The sequence below is a fragment of the Myotis yumanensis genome, unplaced genomic scaffold (assembly GCF_028538775.1).
Source record: "Myotis yumanensis isolate MYYU_CA2020_CCGP unplaced genomic scaffold, mMyoYum1.0.hap1 SCAF_7, whole genome shotgun sequence".
NCBI classification, from domain to species: domain Eukaryota; kingdom Metazoa; phylum Chordata; class Mammalia; order Chiroptera; family Vespertilionidae; genus Myotis; species Myotis yumanensis.
In genome coordinates, this window is record NW_027223758.1 from 44,069,742 (window position 1) to 44,088,244 (window position 18,503).

An 18,503-nucleotide genomic window follows, 5' to 3' on the forward strand; every position below is an offset into this window, starting at 1 on the left:
TTGCTGCTGGGCTCCGGCCTATCAAGACTGAGCAAGAAGGGCTGGACATGCCCTGGAGCCCTCCCGTGGCCCCTCCCCCAGCTGACCTCGTCCTCACCCATGTATGAATTTGTGCACTGGTCCTCTAGTATCAAAAAATTTGCCAATATGTTTTAAAATTACAACACATACTGTCCCACAATCTCTCACCCATTTCACCTCCATCCTGCTATACTACTCACAAAAATAACAAACTTCAACCATCTCTCTCTCTCTCTCTCTCATTTCTTCACTGAAATGAATAAAAATATCTTTTTTAAATAAAAATATATATATTTTTAAAAGTGTCAAACACTAGATTTTTACTTAGAGGCTCACCTTCTTTAATTGTTTCCTGCTCTCATCTTTCTCTCTACCTTACTGCTCCTGAACCTGACGTTCTCTATCAAGAACTCTAACCCCTTTCTCCATAATCACTCTTCAAGTCCTTCCATCTCTCAGTTTTGGCTCCACCATGGTCAGGAATTTCACTGCTGCTCTTTCTAACACCCTCATGCATCTGCAATTTGAGCACAGCTTGACAAGGAACTATTAAATATACCTTGTTTTTATGTCTGGGCCCTTCTTAGTTGCCCTTCCTCATACCATCTACATTATCTATTCCATTTTTATCATCTTATAGTCTGTCTTACTCTCCCACAATTCCTCTCAAATTTTTTACTAAGAAGTTACCATTTATCCCTGAATCTCCCAAACTATCTTTTCCCTTTTCTCATTTTCCTCATTTCTGCATCACTTGATATGGTTGCCTATTCCTTCTTTAAGCTTCTCCCTTTTTGCATCCTGGGAAATGTTTGTCCTTGTTTCAGTTCATTTCAGTTTAATGGAAGTGCCCCAGATAGACAGGAAAGCCAGTCCTAAAAGTAGGCCTGAGTGCAAGCATACCATGAATGATAGCACAACAAAGCAAGTTACCATATGTGTAAATCGAGTAATTATGTTATTGCCACAAGGGGCATGAGATTGAGATGAGAAATTTTGCAAAGGCCAATATAGTATTTGTAAGTCTGCACAGAAGTATCTGCCCCAACCACTGGGATCATGACCCACAGGAGTGCACAGTAAATAGATCTAAACTTTCCTTGGGCCACAGTACTTTTAAGGTATCTAATGGAAGCTCTAGACCTTCCCTTTGGAATAAAAATATATACTGACAGAGAGACACACACATTTGAAAATGGGGCTTAGTATGCTCCCCCTTAGATTTATTGAATTTGAGGTACCTATGGACTCCAAAGTGGACTTTATTAGGAAATAGTTGGACACAGAGTTAGGATGCTCAGCAGAGAAATTCAAACTGAACTAATTTAGTTTCAAACTGAACTAAATTCAAATTTAAAGCAAACAAATGTAGGATAGCTAATGCCATTAGGTGGAGTTTATAACCCTAAAACGTAAGTATGGTAGATTGACATGTATGTTGAGGGTAGACTCTTCGGAAATATCTGGAGGTCAAACAGAAAGTAGAACACACAAAGAGATTGGTGAGGAGTAGCCAGGAGGAAAGAGTGGAGAGTGTAGTTTCATGTCAGAGAATTCTGAGAGGAAAGGGGTTTGTAACATTCAATAAATATTCATTAATTGCCTTTGTATTACAGGTTGAGGATACAGCAAAGAAAAAGGTGAGCAAAGTCCATGACCTACGGGATAAGCAGACATTTAATTAGTCATTATTAATATAATAAGCTAAACCAACAATTCCCTTTGGAAAGGGGAGTTTCATTTTAAGTTCACATCATGACTTTAGTAACTGTTTCCTACATGGCCTCTGAAGCCATTTTATAAATCTCACAAGTACATAAGCCTGCTCTTTCACTCCCATTCTGTGTGTCCCAGGGGTGGGCAAACTTTTTGACTCGAGGGCCACAATGGCTTCTTAAACTGGACCGGAGGGCCGGAACAAAAGCATGGATGGAGTGTTTGTGTGAACTAATATAAATTCAAAGTAAACATCATTACATAAAAGGGTACGGTCCTTTTTTTTTTAGTTTTATTCATTTCAAACGGGCCGGATCTGGCCCGCGGACCGTAGTTTGCCCACGGCTGGTGTGTCCCAATAACACTCTACCACCCCACCTTATACTTTATTCCTGCCACCATAACATGTGTCCTGAGCAGTCAGTTCCCGCCCAGGTTGAGTACTTAGCAATCCTGTTATTCTACACTTGATAAGGGCTCAATGCTGGTTTAAATCTAGGCTGTACTACTTAGTAGCGACATAACCCTGGGCAAGTACTAACCACTATGTATTTCAGTTTTCTCATCTGTAAAATGAAGGTGAACCTACCTCCCTCCTATTGATATTGTGGGGCATTAAATCAGATAATATATGTAAGCCACAGATCACAATTTTTGGCCTACTGTTCATTAAATTTCAATCAAAAAAAGGAAAAACAAAAAACAAAACTAGGGATGTGTTTAGGACAATTCAACCTCCCTTGATTTAGAGGGGAAGCTAGAGAAAGCCCAGCCCTCACCCTACCATTTAAGGAAATCATAGGAGACCATGTATTTCAGTGTACTTATAAGAAACATCCTCCTCTCTCAAATACAACAGGGAGGTCAAATAATATAAACCTGAAAAGTGTCCGTGGATTGGGCAAGAACACCTTGGGTAAGTTTCAAAAGCCATTTCAATTGATTAGGGAAGGCAAAGCCAGTAATCACTAGGTAGCAGAGTGAATAGGAAGTAAGAAAGTGAAAACTGTATGAACTTTCCTTTCAGGAAGTGTGGCTACTACAGCAATGAGAAGGAAGCGCTATCCTAATATATAAAAACCCAGGGTCCGTAATGACCGACCAAAGGCTTAACCGAACACTGGAAGTCAGTCCTGTAGTCAGTGCTGGGTTGCCAAGGTGACCCAGCACTGACTGATGCTGCTGCAGGTGCAGTGACCCAGCACTGACTGCCGAGAGGGCTGTGGATGAGGCCTGGAAAAAGGCCCAGAGAGAGAGGCAGGGTCTGAACTGCAGCCTCCGTGGCAGCTGTTGATCAGCCGTTGCCTCTCTCTTTCTCTCCGGGCTTCGCCAGCAGCCACACCTCTGTTTCTCTCCCAGCCTCTCAGGGGCTGCTGATCAGCCCCGCCTTTCTAATCAGGCCCGGAGATAGGCCCAGTGATGCTGGGCATAGAAACCGACCAATCAGAACTGAATCTGGATGAACTGTGAGGAGGGAATGGCTGCCTAGGAGATGGAGCTTTTGATGTTAACTGGCATAGATACCGACCAATCAGAACCAAGTCTGGGTGAACTGTGAGGAGCCATTGACTGCCTAGGAGGTGGAGCTTTTGACTTTGACTGGCATAGAAACCAACCAATCAGAACCAAATTGGCCAGCAGGGGAGGGCAGTTGGGAGCAAGATCAGACAGGAAGGGGAGGGAAGTTAGGGGTGATCAGGCAGGCAGAGGCAGTTAGGGGCAATCAGGCAGGCAGGCAGGTGAGTGATTGGGAGCCTGCAGTCCCAGATTGTGAGAGGGATGTCCAACTGCCAGTTTAAACCGGCAGTTGGACATCCCTCAAGGGGTCCCCGATTGGAGAGGGTGCAGGCTGGGCTGAGGGAACTCCCCACTCTGTGCATGAAATTTCGTGCACCAGGCCACTAGTTTAATTATAATTAACTGGTGCTCCTCTACAATCCCATGAACTTTCCCTGAATAGAGCAAAATTGGTCTTCTTGGTCTTATTTGAGCAAAACCTCATTTATTTTCTCTCAAATTTGAAAAGAGGTAAGGTTGTTTTAAATATTCATCCCGTTCTAATGACCAGCTTTCTCTCCTTCCTGCCAATTTGATGACATTTATGTATCAGGAGGAGTGGCTAAATCTCTTTCTGGAGATATTTAAGAAACAGATAGCCGAAACCGGTTTGGCTCAGTGGATAGAGCGTCGGCCTGCGGACTGAGGAGTCCCAGGTTCAATTCCGGTCGAGGGCATGTACCTTGGTTGTGGGCACATCCCCAGTAGGAGATGTGCAGGAGGCAGCTGATCGATGTTTCTCTCTCATCGATGTTTCTGACTCTCTATCTCTCTCCCTTCCTCTCTGTAAAAAATCAATAAAATATTTTTTTTAAAAAAGAAACAGATAGACATTACTGCTGAAAGGATTAAACTTGCTTTAAACTAGGTGACCTCTGAGGTCTCCTTCGCAACAGCAGAAGTTAATGCTCTTTGGTTTCCTCTATCCAAAATCAATTCCAAGTGGTCATATCAATCTCTCCACTGAGAAAGGACTATATAATCTTATACCACATGCCCTTGCTGATTATATCAGCTGTACACCCTGATTCCTGGTACTTAGAGAGGCTACTGATGGCTTTCAAGTCTACTGCCCCATTTATATTTTGCTTTCAATGCCAAAAAAGTCAAGAGGACCATATTCACTTAGCACTTTTCTCATTAAAGCCAAACATGAGCTGAACCACCCCTTCACCCAATCTATACCACTCAAACCAATAATAACCTCATTTAATTCCAGCACAGAACAATGTCTTTCTCTTAAAATTAATGTCTTGTCCACATAAAATTGAAATACAGAATGCAGCCTTCCTAATGACAAGTAGAAAGCATAAAGGTGACTTTTAAGGAGATAAATTTATTCTGTCAGGGAAGGAATAAAAACCTTTTGCTACTCACCTGTGACTTGAACACTCCTAAGCAGTGAGTTCTTCCCTTATTTGTAACTAAACATGATCTATCACTCAACCTTCCCCTGCTGATGTGTTAAATTAATATATATCATTAACATAGACATCATTTCTGATCCTCACATTTTCAATGGCTCTGTATGAAAAGACCAGGCAGTGTGTTGGCATCCAATAGCCATGCACACAGAATACACTATACAGATGAATAAGTGGTAAGAAACACGGCGCTCTAAATTGTTTAAAATAACATAATTGTACAGTCTCCTTTTAAAGAGAATCTCAAGCAAGGTAGTGCAAACTGTTTTGAGATAATGGAATCATAAAGAATTAAAATGAACCAATAGAGATTTCTGGAAATAAAATATAGAAATATTTCTGCTGTTTAATATGCAAGTCCAGGTTTTAAAATAGGGACATATATTGGAAAATTTAATAGAGAAGGGGTGTTTTACTCAATGAATCAAAATCAAAAGTCTTGCATTCAATCTACTGTTACCTATTTTCAAGATGTGACCCAAGATAAATGTTGGCTATTCTCTCAAAGATAACTTCCTCGAACTGTGTTTTTTGTTGTATTACTCCCAGTGATCAACTATCATTTGGTAAATACTTACTAGGTGTCAAGTATTTAATTTAATCCCCACAACAAACCTTCAAGACTTATTTTAGCATCCTCCTCCTTCTCATCATCATCATCCTCATCAGCAGCATTATCATCATCACCAGCATCCCATTATGCAGACAAGAATTATAATCAAAACTTGTTAAACACCAGTAATGTATTTAATTCATTTACTACAACTCTATCAGGTAGTTACTACTATCACTATCAATGCCATTATTACCATCATTCCTGACACAGGTAAACTGAACAACAGAACATTTACATAGTTGGTTCAAAGTCACCAGTAAGTGGAAAGTCTATCCTGACTCTCAGATAAGGAAAATATGGCTCAGAGTGGAAAATTATCTCAGTCTAGGTCACAGAGAGAGAAATGGGGATAAAATGCAACCCCCCTTTTTTAGTGTTTACATTTTATTATAGAAATGTTCAAAATAGATACCCAAGTAGAGAGAATGGTATGAACTCAAAATAAGACTTTCAGCTCCCAGTCTAAAGCCCTTTTTCTAGAACATGTTTCACTTATGAAATAAAAAAATTACTCCAGCAATTTTTAATTGAAAGAACTTTGTTATTTCTAATTTTAGAGGTAATGCACGTTTATTCTACAACCATTCATTCACAATAGAAAGGTTTGCCTCTATTGTGCATATCCTTCCAAACTTTCTCCATAGATGGGTGGGTACATGGTACGTTGTTTTTTACAAAACGTAATCATACTATTATATACACCTTTAAAACCTGCTGATTTTGTTCTTTAAATGTACCATGGATATATTTCCATTGCAGTAAATATTGATCTATAGCTTCATTCTTGATGTTCACATTATATTCCATTATATCAATGAACCATCATTTACTTAACTAATTCCTTGTTGATGAATATTTGTTTTTTCAATTTGTTGTTTCCATAAAAATACTGTGGCAGATCTCCTACCTTATACAACTTTATATGCTTGTAAAATCAATTCTTAGAAGTTCCTGGCATAGAATAGGTTCTCAATAAATTTGTTTAATGAATGAAAGTGAAATAGCTATAATAGTCTTTATAAATCAATAAATAATATGTAGAGATTTTTTAATTGCTACTTAAAGATCCATAGATACTAATTAGACCTGGAAAAGCTTTATCAAAACATAGCTGCAAAGTGAGATTATCCCTTGAAAGTCCTTTGCTTCATATTAAGTTACCAAATTTTGTACATATAAAGTATCAGTGTTTTGTGTGTGTGGTATAAAGCACATACGAATGAATATCTTTAGATGAAAAATAAAACTTTTTTAAAATTTTAACATCTGAGTAAATAGATATCTGAGGAAAAGCATTAATGCAAAAACTCATTGATTTAACCTCTTCATTTTTAAATACATTTAAAAACCCAAGATATCTTAAATTATTTATTCAACAGTAAGTTGCTAAACTCAATCCTCTATCCCATAATCTGGGTGGCCCCATTCCTCTGATTTGCTCCAAGTAGGTGTAGAATCCAACTGGCTATCAGATAATAAATTTTAGTACATTTGCTGGTATTTGGTTCATTTTTTTTTTTCTTTCCTCCTTTCAAGTTAGCAAATACACAACGTGACCTGGTGTTCTGTGCTCTGCACAGAATTTGGTACATACTTCTATGAAGTTCTGCCAGACCTGTACTTGGCTATTTGTTGTTCATGGGTAATACCACTAGATGGCATACTTCTCGGGTTTGGTAGTGAATACTCAGACCAAATCTTTTCCAACGCTCAAAGATTTCTAATCTACTGTAATAAAGCTGCTTTTATGATGAAAAAAATAAAAGCTATTCAAGGTTAAAAAGACCTATATAATTACATAACTATTTCAAAAACAATGTTTGGAAGGAGAGGTCTTGAGAGATGTTAACTTTGCAATTTATGTAATAAGTATTAATTTGAGATAAAATTAAAGGGTCATTATGCATATGCCATTTAGCATTTTAGCCACATGAACCTAGATTTGCATGGGAGACATTTTTCTTTTTTAAAAAAATATATTTTATTGATTTTTTACAGAGAGGAAGGGAGAGGGATAGGGAGTTAGAAACATCAATGAGAGAGAAACATCGATTAGCTGCCTCTTGCACACAACCAAGGTACATGCCCTTGACCGGAATCGAACCCGGGACCCTTCAGTCCGCAGACCGACGCTCTATCCACTGAGCCAAACCAATTAGGGCAAGGGAGACATTTTTCAATTTATTTGACAATTTAGAAGTGTATTTGATCTTTATTGTTTTGGTTGGCAGAGGAAAGTAGCACGTGTTTTGGAGTGAGTTTGGGAAAGAGAACACTGATAAACATTCTTCACTTGATCCTTGTGACTGAGCTCCCTGATAATCTTATAAAATCTATTATCTCCTAATGGCTAATTACTTTGTTCTTTTCTCTCAAGAGGGAAAAGCATCCCCATGACTTCTCAGCCAGTGATTATGGATTAGTGGAGAAACTCAGCAAGATGCAGAACCTGTTTCATAATTCTCCAGAGTGTCACACCATATGCCACCCAATTCTTTTCCTCTTTCAGAACACCCCACTCCATCAGCGTGTTGGTTTGGGGTCAACATGAAGGAGGAACACAGAAAAGAAAGGATCACACTGAATAATGGAGACCTCTCTGAGCTCCAGAGAATGCTCGTTCCATTTAGTCTCCCCCAACCCCCTTTTAATGAAATCCACTCCAGCTTTTTCTGTACTCTTCCAGAAACAGATTATCTAAAAACAAAACAAAACAAAAAAAACCTCCTTGATCAATGAAGTCATTTCCAGTAGACCTTCCAATCAGAAATTCTAAACTGACCCTTGTTTTGCCTGAAATTGTTCTTTCTTCCACTGTAGAGCAGCAGTCTTGCCTTTGACGCATCCCCAGAATCTGAGACCTCTGGTTAATCCCTGATGCTGCAGTGGTTGCCTAACCACAGTTTACTGATATGACCTGCGGCTATGAATCCAGAACACGAAATCTGAATGGCTGAGTCTTCATTAATAATCACAATAAGCCCAAACCGGTTTGGCTCAGTGGATAGAGCGTCGGCCTGTGGACTAAAAGGTCCCAGGTTCGATTCCGGTCAAGGGCATGTACCAGGGTTGCGGGCACATCCCCAGTAGGAGATGTGCAGGAGGCAGCTGATCGATGTTTCTCTCTCATCGATGTTTCTGACTCTCTATCTCTCTCCTTTCCTCTCTGTAAAAAATCAATAAAATATATTTTTAAAAAAAAATCACAATAAAACTAGCCTTACCTGGTCAGATGGCTCAGCTGGCTGGAGCACTGTCCCTCCCATACACCAAAAAAAGGTTGCGAGTTTGATCCCCAGTGGGATATTACAGAAGCAAGGGATCAACGTTTTTTACATCAATGTTTCTCTGTCTCTCAAATCAATAAAAAAAATCATACCCTCAGATGAGGGTTAAAAAATAATAATGAATATCCAGCCTTTATTCAGCACTTAAGAGTTTTGCCAGACACTGTTCTCAGTGTCTGTTGTACTATCTCATTTAATGCTTTGAAAGTCAGGTACTCTTATAATCCTTCCATTTTACAAATGAGGAAACTGAGGCACAGAAAGGTTAAAATATTTGCCCAAAATATCATAGTGGCAAAGCACTCCATGTTCAGCCCTATGAATAGTAATTATACTTACCCTTCCAAGCTGCGTAATTTTCCCCAAGTAATTCAATCCCGTTAGTTTCCTCATCTGCCATGGCACTAGATGACATCAGTATTAATGCCTGTCCTGTCTACTTCACAGGATTGTTGGAAGATCAAATATGATGGGAGAGGAATATGTTTCGGGTTTTTTCTTCTTTGGAGCTGTTATAAAAATACAGAATATAGAATAGATAATATATGTGGCAACATCTTAGCTATTTGGGTGAGAAATGAGTGCTTTCCAGAGTCAAACCAACACTGAAAACAGGAGACTAAGGATTCTCCAGCCTCTTGGCCCCTCCCCCTTTTCCATCCAGTCCGGCCGGCCTGGGGCTTCCACTGCCACTGCTGGCTGACCTCACTGCTGCTGCAACCTCCTTTGTATTTTGTATCTATTTTTAAAATGCAGATTTTCCAGCGAACAATCTGGGTCAGTTGACTGTTTTTATGAGCAAAGAAACCAGACTTCCTTCAAACACTTTTAAATAAAACACACAGAGCACAACACAAGTATTTAAACGAGCACGTCTTTCTGTTCCGTTATTTCCTCTACCTCTCTGCATCTCCTTTCCATGTCTATTTCTCTGTCCTCCTGTCTGTCTGCCTTGCTGTTGGTAAAAGACCCTCAAATCTGGTTGCCTTCTTATTCTCTATGATCTCCTCCATTTGCCCCTCCATTCTCTCTTAGCTTACTGTGATTATAATATTGAACCAATAGATCACCTATTATTTACTCTCTCAAAATAGGTTTTTGCCTAGTTAAGAACTAGTGGAGTGTTCTAAATACCCATTTCCAAAAAGGACTCCAAAACACCTGAAGTTGTAAATGATTTATGTAACCCTTACTCATAATTTATTAGTCTCATTCCTGCAATATTCAGGGAAAAGGAAGTCTGGAAAGTAGCCTATCAAAGAGACAACTTGGAAAGTATCTCTTCCCACATCAGGCCCACCATAGTCCCCTCCCTTCCAAAGCAAAGCAGTTGGATCTGTGCTCTGCAAGACACAGGCAAGAAATTGTTCTCCACAAACCTCTTTGATTCTATATCTGCCAACAGAGCAGCCTGCTGGGTTGGGGAATCAGGCTGACAGGCTCATGATGTGTGGAACCTATGATTCCATCAGGAACAGAAGCTAAAGGGCCCTCATGCAGTAACCTAATTTGAGAGGAGACTGTGCATAAGCATTTGGGAACAAAAGTCACCCTACAACGGTTTGTGAATTGATAAAAGCACGTTAGTCCAGGATTTGTGTTTGTCATGTGGCAAGGTGATGGCAGAGTAAATCTTCTAAATTTAAGTATATTTTATGTTAACTGCATAATGTAGCATAGATTTGTTGCTTTAAATCTCATCCACAGGGAGCTAGAATTGGGCTTGTTGATTTCCGTTATTATCCACTAAAGTGACTCCAGTCCTTGTTTGTGTTTACTTAAGAAACATAGATCTATTTCTGAATAGCTTTACAACTTTAAGTGTTTTAAGAAACTTTTTTAATACCATTTAGTTAATTGTACTATGATAGCTCCTAAGTGGAACATTATATCTATTACTCTTAAGTGATGCTATGGATATGATAGCTTGAGTCATATTTTTATAATTTATTTTATTTAGAGCACTTGGAAAGCTAAAATTCAAATATGCCTCAGTCAACTATCATTCCAACTATTGCTTACCTTAGTACTAAGCAGATACTAGTGAAACTATTACCTCTGGTAAAATTAAATTCTGAATTCTTCAATGAATATGAGTTCAATGTAGAGTTACATCTTTCTTTATTTTCCCTCACTCTACACAGTGAAAAATGTTTCCTCTATAAGGCAAGTATCTGTGTGCACTGAGTTTCTGAACTTTCAGTTAGAGCACTTAGTGGGAGAGAATGAGAATGAAGGAGAAGGGGTTAACTGTGGAACTATACCATGTGTGGGAGATATTGCTCAAAGCTAAATCCAAAATACACTCAACACTAGCCCAGAAATGGTCAGGTGTTAGGAGAGACTGGCCCAAGAAAATGAGTCTGAAGCTAGATACACCCAAAGTGGGCCAACTGTACTCTAGACATGGTTCACCAAATAGCAGCTTTTTATACCACCAATGAGATTTTTAGAAATGCAAAAGCTCAGGCCCCATCCCAGGCAGACCTGATAAAATGTGCACATTAACAAGACCCTCAGAGGAGTTCTATGCACTTCCCAGTCTGAGAAGCCCTGTCTATCCCTGGCCCAGAGCCTCCACTGGGAAGATGAGAAAGTCCACCTTGATTAACCTCAGGAACTAACCAGGAATACTAGCTGTTCCTCTTGGCAGAGATGATGCTATAGACATAATGAAAAGAAAAAAAAGCTGTAACTCTTTAAAAATTCAATTCAGTCATAGAGACAGGGAAGAGGTAAAGAGTCACACTCTTAATTCTGACCAACTGTTGCAACAAAAAGCTCTTGTTGGAATGATTTTACCTTTCTCTCTGTATGATGTTATTGGATTTGATTTCTTTTCTTCTAGAGAAGACACATTTTTAAAAACTGACCTAAATTCAGTATTCCATCCAGACATTTTCAATTTGGCAGGTGGGAAGCAAGTTTTGCATAGAGACTGAGCTCACTGAAAGCGATTAGAATTTTGAGCTGGAAAGTACAAAGGCATTTTAAAGTCAAAAACTGTTTAGAAGAAAATAAATACAAGTGACCTTGATGTTACTCGGCAATGATATTCATATCTCAGAGCCATATGAGAATAAGCTCCTCTGGGTTCCTTTGTAACTAGTCTCCCTGGCATTGTGTTCAAAACAATATACTTTATGCTACATTTCAATTTTTAATTTTTCAGTTAAGGTTTATGTTCTATATTATTTTGGATTAGTTTCAGGTGTGCAGCATAGTGGTTAGACAATCATATACTTTATTTACAAAGTTTTCTCCCTGTTATTTCCATTACCCAACTGGTACCATACATAATTATTACAATAGTATTAATTGTTTGAGTTCTTTATAAATTTTGTATATGACCCCCTTATGAGATGTATCATTGGCAAATATGTTCTCCCATTCAGTGGGTTGTCTTTTCACTTCGTTGATGGTTTCCTTTGCCATGCAAAATCTGCTAGATTTCACTCAAGCAAATGACAAAAAGTGGGAGGTGTAGTAGGATCCAAAACACATCTAATTTAAGTGGATAAGCCAGTCACAGAAATGGCATGCAATACAGGGAGGCCATAACTTAAATGGGCAATCACCACTGCAAAGGCTGTGCTTTACCCAGCTAATGGAGTCTCAGAACCAGCTGCCCTCTTGGCAGTTTAACACAGTCCTACACCTCCCACTCATGACAGACACCCATGGGTGTGATGTGGGCAGCTCCATCATCCTTTCCTGAAGGTAATTTGCAGGGTCAGACTGACTCTGGTCTCAAAATAAATTTGAGATTTTTGACATCCTTGGCCATATGGTGTATTTATTGCATAAGCTAGTTTGCAGTTTCCTTAGCCATTTGTATTTTCCACAAGGTTTTGCCTTTTTTCCCCAATAAGTAATTATCCTAGACACAGTTACAACTGCTAATATCAGAGAATATTTAACTACTTCTTTCATTTGATTTTCAAATAATTTATTGATTCAGGAATAAATACATCTTTCAATATTTTTTAGTCAGAATCTTATTTATCATATCTCAGGTGATAGTTCTAAACAACTGTTTGACATTGTTATATTTTTTCACTAAGATAATACAAATGAGTGTTTTAATTTTAAAAGAAAAATAAAAACTTTGGCATTTCATAAAAAGGTAAATTTGAACCACAGCATATATAGATTACATAAAAATTATGCAAGTGGCCTATTTAGTTTTGGGAAAAGGTTTTAGTTTCTTTTATGACTATAATGACTATAATCCCATCTCAAACAGGAGTATACAAAACTAATGAATTCATTAAAAATTGGACCAAAATAATTACTAACTACAGAAAAATAGTTAAGCATGCTATATTCATTTCCTGAGCTATCATAACACAGTACCATAAATTGGGTGGCTTAAAACAACAAAAATTTATTGCCTCACAATTCTGGAAGCTAGAAGTTCAAAATTAAGGCTTTTACAGGGCCTTGCTCCCTCCAAGCCACTAGGGGAGGATCCTTCCTTGCCTCTTCAAGCTTCTGATAGTCAGCATCACTCCAACCTCCATCTTCTCATGACCACCATCCCTCCATGTCTCTGTCTTCTCTTCTCATAAGGACATTGGTTTTATTGAATTAAGGGCCCGCCCTTGTGGCATGATATTAGCTTTATAATATCTGCAAAGATTCTTTCCAAGTAAGGCCACATTCATATATACCAGGAGTTAGGATTCAGCATATCTTTTGGTGGGAAGACAAAACCTGTAACACAGGCCTAGAATTTATCAGTGACACAGTATAGCCTATAACTTCACCAAAATAGGAGTATTAATTTTTCTCTCTGCTCCAAAAATTATCACTTATTTTCATTTGCCTTCCCAAAACAAACAAATTGCTAGAAATCAAGCAACATTGCTAACATAATGTATCCAACAAGTATTTGATAAAGTTTATCTAGGGCGTGTCAGTGACGTCTGCACCAATAACAGGAGCTAATAACGTAAGATCCTTTAGATTTTCAAGTAAGGCACAGGGTTTAAGAAAACAGTTATACATTCAAAAGATTCATCAAGGGCAGAGACAGAAGTCTGTCTAAAGTCATTTACTCCTTATCATAAATAATTTCACATGATAATTCTTTGATACCAGTTAAAACATAATTCACACTAGTAAGTTATATATCATTCATGATTTAACATATTGTAGTAAACAACTTCTTTTTGTTGTTGCCTGATTTTAAATGTCACTTTCTTCCCAGACTTACAATGTTCCCAACTTCCCTTTGAGTACCACTTCAAGGCCCTTTCCACTATCTCTTTGCCATCCTCCTGTCTGGGCTCCCTCTCTCTTCTTTGGAGGCTCGTGGACACCCTCACAGGCACCTCTCAGCAGCACTCTCCCAGTTGCTGGCTTCCTCTCATCTCAACCCCAGGTCCCCGCTCCTATCTCAGTGTCCTCAATACACATCCATGCCTCTCAAACCTGAACATGGGACTTTGTCAAAGGGCAGATTCTGATTCACCATGTCTTGGGGGGCAAGAGGGTGGTCTGCCATCCTGCATTTCCAACAAGCTCCTGGTTGATACCCATGCCACTGTCCATGGGCCACTCTGGGTGGAAAGACTATACAATAGGGGTCCTCAAACTACGGCCCACAGGCCACATGCAAATACAAATATTGTATTTGTTCCCATTTTGTTTTTTTACTTCAAAATAAGATATGTGCAGTGTGCATAGGAATTTGTTCATAGTTTTTTTTTAAACTATAGTCCGGCCCTCCAACGGTCTGAGGGACAGTGAACTGGCCCCCTGTTTAAAAAGTTTGAGGACCCCTGCTATACAACCTGACTGCCCTACTATTTCCCTAGTTGGGCCTGCCTTTCCCCAAAAGATCTCATACTGCAAAATGATCTCTTACCACCTCTACCAGCCTCCTCTCCTGAGCTCCTGCTGCCTTAAGCACATCTCAGGTGAGCAAATGAATAAGATGATCCTACTAAAGAATAAGTGACTCATACACTCTCCTTACCTACCCTCCCTTTTCTCCCAGAGGTTTTCAATGGCAGTTTGTGTGAGTCTCTAAATCAAGTAACCCTCACTTGAAGTGTAAACATTGGTACATTTTTCTGGAGGTGGATTCAAGATTGTTATCAAACTTTCAAAGAATTCCCTAATCCCAAAAGATAAAAAGTCATACTCCAAATAGCAAAATGTCAGTAACCACGTAGAAAAGGGTGAGGAGTAGGGGTGGAGGGGCCTCCTCCTGAAGCTCACCACTTGGTTTCCTCCTTTCCCTTTAGGAGGCTGCTCCTGGGGAGGGGGAGACAGCAGAGCTGGGGGCTGCTACTGGTTTCCTACTCACATTCCCTCAAACTCCAAGGAGAAGCTGCTTAGGGTCCTGCTTCCTTGTATTCAAACAGAATTCCCATCTGAAGGGTGGAGTGCAGGCTGCAAGCTTAACTCCCAGCCCTTAAGAAACCTGAAGGTAAAGTCAGATATGGAGGGAAAAGCTGTGTCCTCATTGTGTCCATCTGTGGCTAAGGTTCCAAGGCCCAGGACATCCAAACTCCCAAACCAGAGAGAGGGCAAGGGCCCCCACACTACAGCAAAAATGGGGGCTCCTGCCAAAGAAAAAGGAATCCTATGTCTTCTGATGAGCCTGGATCTGTAACTTCTCACTCCTTCACCCACCCTGGCCCTAGGAACGCCTTGTTTAGCTAAACATTAAATGAGATCACATATGTTAAGGACCCAGCATGGAGCCCAGCAGATATTAGGGATTCAATAAATATTAGTTCCCTTCCCTATTAAAAGTAACACCAGCTACACTGTTTATGTGATTTGCTTGCTATTATTACCATAGAGCACAGTAAGAAGTGCGTGCGTAATTAAATATGTACCACTATGGTAATTTTGCTTTTAAAATTTTATTGATAACAGCATTATACACTTTATGTAAGCTCCGAGCTTTTCTGCTTATGCAGCCTGGTCATCTGTTCCTAACTTTTAGAAAAAATGCAAGGGAACATCTAAGGGAAGAACATTTTAGTGGGTTAACAAGGTAAAAAAAAAAAAAAAACAAGTTCAATTTCTTCCTGCAGCTGCGGAATCTCACTTTCCTCACTGTTCCTCCTGTCCTAACCGAGTTGCACCCCTCAACTCTGGTGTTCCCCCCACCTGCCTCTTTTCACTCTCCACACAACACACCTTCCCACTGTCCTCTGACACTGCTGGAAAAGCAGGGAATCTTTAGGAATATCCCCTTCCATGTGCTTCTGGAAACTTCGATTAATACGCTGTTCAACCCTAAGAGTCTGGGAACTACAGCCAGGGTAGACCATTCTATGGGAGCTGGCAGCTGCCTATCAAGACTTCTCCTCACTACAGAATCACTAAACACTAGTTGGGAGTGAATGTGGGCTAAGACTTGATGCCACAAGGAAGCTGAAGGCAACCACACCAATTTATCAATACTGGAGACTAGGAAGAAACATGAGCATCAGAAAGAAAAATAGCCAGACCTCTCAAACTTGAAAGCAGACATTAACGAACCAAGTATAGAGCTCAAAGTTGAGGTTGAGTTGGAACCCTCCGTCATGGTCTACATATGAATTATTCTTACCAAAGTAATCTACGAAGCAATTCATCATATTTTTAAAAATTCACAACAGTATCTATCTGTAGGAAATAACAGCATTCACAAATGGTATCAATGATTTCAAAATGCCTTGCGACAGCAAACAACTTCAACCCCCAAATAAATCCTACAGAGTATTTTAAACATGCTCAATAAAGACCTCACTAGAAATAAACTACTTGGCCTGGTTGCCCAAGAACATCCCTTGATATATTTTTTAAGTAGATTTTTAAAAAATATATATGTTTTTGTTGATTTCAGAGAGAGGAAGGCAGAAAGGGATAGAAACATCAATGATGAGACAGAATCATTGATTGGCTGCCTCCTGCATGCTCCACACTGGGGATCGAGCTTGCAACTCAGGCATGCGCCCTGACTGGGAACCAAACTCTGACCTCTTAGTTCATGAGTCCATGCTCAACCACTGAGCCATGGCCAGCCTCTCTTGATATTCTTTTAATTGAAAGCAAAAACAGGCACTGGCATGCATGCATAATCCTACAACTACTAAAAGGCAAGGTATAAAAAGCAAATAACAACACAAAATCTATTAACTCTAATCATTCTCCAGCCCTGCTGGCCTCTCTCAACCATAACTTTGCATCTTATTATTACAACTCCCATTTCTTATAAAGTATGACACCTCTATTAGATAATAATTTTGAGAGTGATTCTCTACCCACTTTTTTATAAAAAAAGAAAGAATCCTACCTTGGTTATTTCACAAGTGTTCAAATTTATTTTCTAACATTTACAACAGAAAGTTACTACTTCACTTAAATGCTGTATCACAGTGCATCTTCTTAAGAATCAATGTTCATAAATCTTTCCATGGCATGATGTTCTAGTCATGCATAATTATAGCTCATGATGTCACTGCCATTTTTTCTAGGGCTATTCTTGTTATGACTCCACCTTCTGCAGTTCACCTGCTTAATAAAGGTGTTTGAAACAATGCAGAGGTCAGGAGAGAAGATAACTCAATAAAAAACTTAAAACTTTTTCTCTGGATCTACAGCTTGAGACCAGTTTTCCATGAGATAGAACTCCTGCCCGTAAAGTTTTGGTCTGAGGGAACGAAACTTCCCTCAGGCTTGTTTTAAGGACAAAGGGGAGATGGGTGCACAGTTACAGACGCAGCACACAGAGTCCCAGAGTGAAGGTTCAGCTCAGCTTCCCAAAGAATGGAACTGGGAAGAATAGCCTTCTCTCTTCCCCTGCCCTCCTGTGTCTCTCTCTTTTGTCAGACTTTCTCTGGGCTGCCTCTGCAGGAGGCAGAGGCACATTCCCAGGAGACAAAACCTGCTTGGCCCACAGAGCTTAACTCAAATGTCCACCCCTGTCCCAAACAGTTTGGCCTTGGGGAGGAGCAGAGTCCTTTTTTACAAACAAGCCTGGAGAGACCCATTCTTGGGGGGGGAGGCAGCAGTTCTTATACGGGCAGAATAAGCTGCACAGGCACCCCAAAAGGTATGTGGGACAGTTTCTAGTAGGAGGATCATACATAATGGTGAGTCTGCCATCTGGGAGACATACTGCTAAGAAGTCCTCAGTTAGATTCTATCACCAGAATTATGTGCAAATTATTTTATTAGGAAAAACATTTCATATTCCTTCTATATTTAGAGAGACAGACCTATGTGGCATGATTTTCCTTCCCCTCCTCTTGAGAATCTGACAGTTCCCACATACTCAAAATTAGCAAGCAAGTTTCAGTCTGTTTTTCTCCTAAAGTATGTCAGAAATAGTGTCCAGGTAGAATTTTACTTCCCATTACTAATAAGTTTCTATTTCCTACTACCCAGCAAATATGGGCTTGTAACTTCAATAGCTTTAGGGAAATTACCACAGCTGACCAATAACTTACGTGAAATCCCAGGTTGAAAAGAACTATTACCCCCACAAAAATGAAGGAAAAGATCCAAACAATGAGAAAAGGTGAACATTATAGTTTGCACCATAGGACAGTTGTCTCTCTACTTTTGTAAAGAGTTAAACATTTTTTTTAGCATCTATTATGTTCCACACACTATGCTTTGCATGTTGCATACATGAGATGAGTTAATCCTTAGAGTAACTCTGCAATTCTGAGAATTGGAAAAACTCTCTGATCCTCAAAAAGATTAAGTAATCTGCCCTGGCCAAGTTTGGCCTGGGGGAGGAGCATCATCCCATACACCAAAAGATTGTGGGTTAGATTTCTGCTCTGGGCACATACCTAGGTTGCAGGTTTGATCCCCGGTCAGGGCATGTATGGGGGTCAACTAATCATTGTTTCTTTCTCACATCAC

The 18,503-nt window shown here is 39.5% G+C and overlaps 1 protein-coding gene across 2 annotated transcripts in view; it reads left to right on the forward strand.

The window, feature by feature from the left end:
- CDH20 (cadherin 20) overlaps positions 1-18,503 on the forward strand; it is a 206,940-nt gene that overhangs the window by 105,233 nt on the left and 83,204 nt on the right. The window contains exon 2 of one of the 2 annotated variants that reach the window (XM_070420392.1): positions 1,638-1,661. The exons of the other annotated variant lie outside the window; for it this stretch is intronic. The gene's annotated coding sequence lies outside the window, so the exon portion shown is untranslated. The remainder of the gene's footprint in view (positions 1-1,637; positions 1,662-18,503) is intronic. 2 annotated transcript variants of the gene reach the window in all.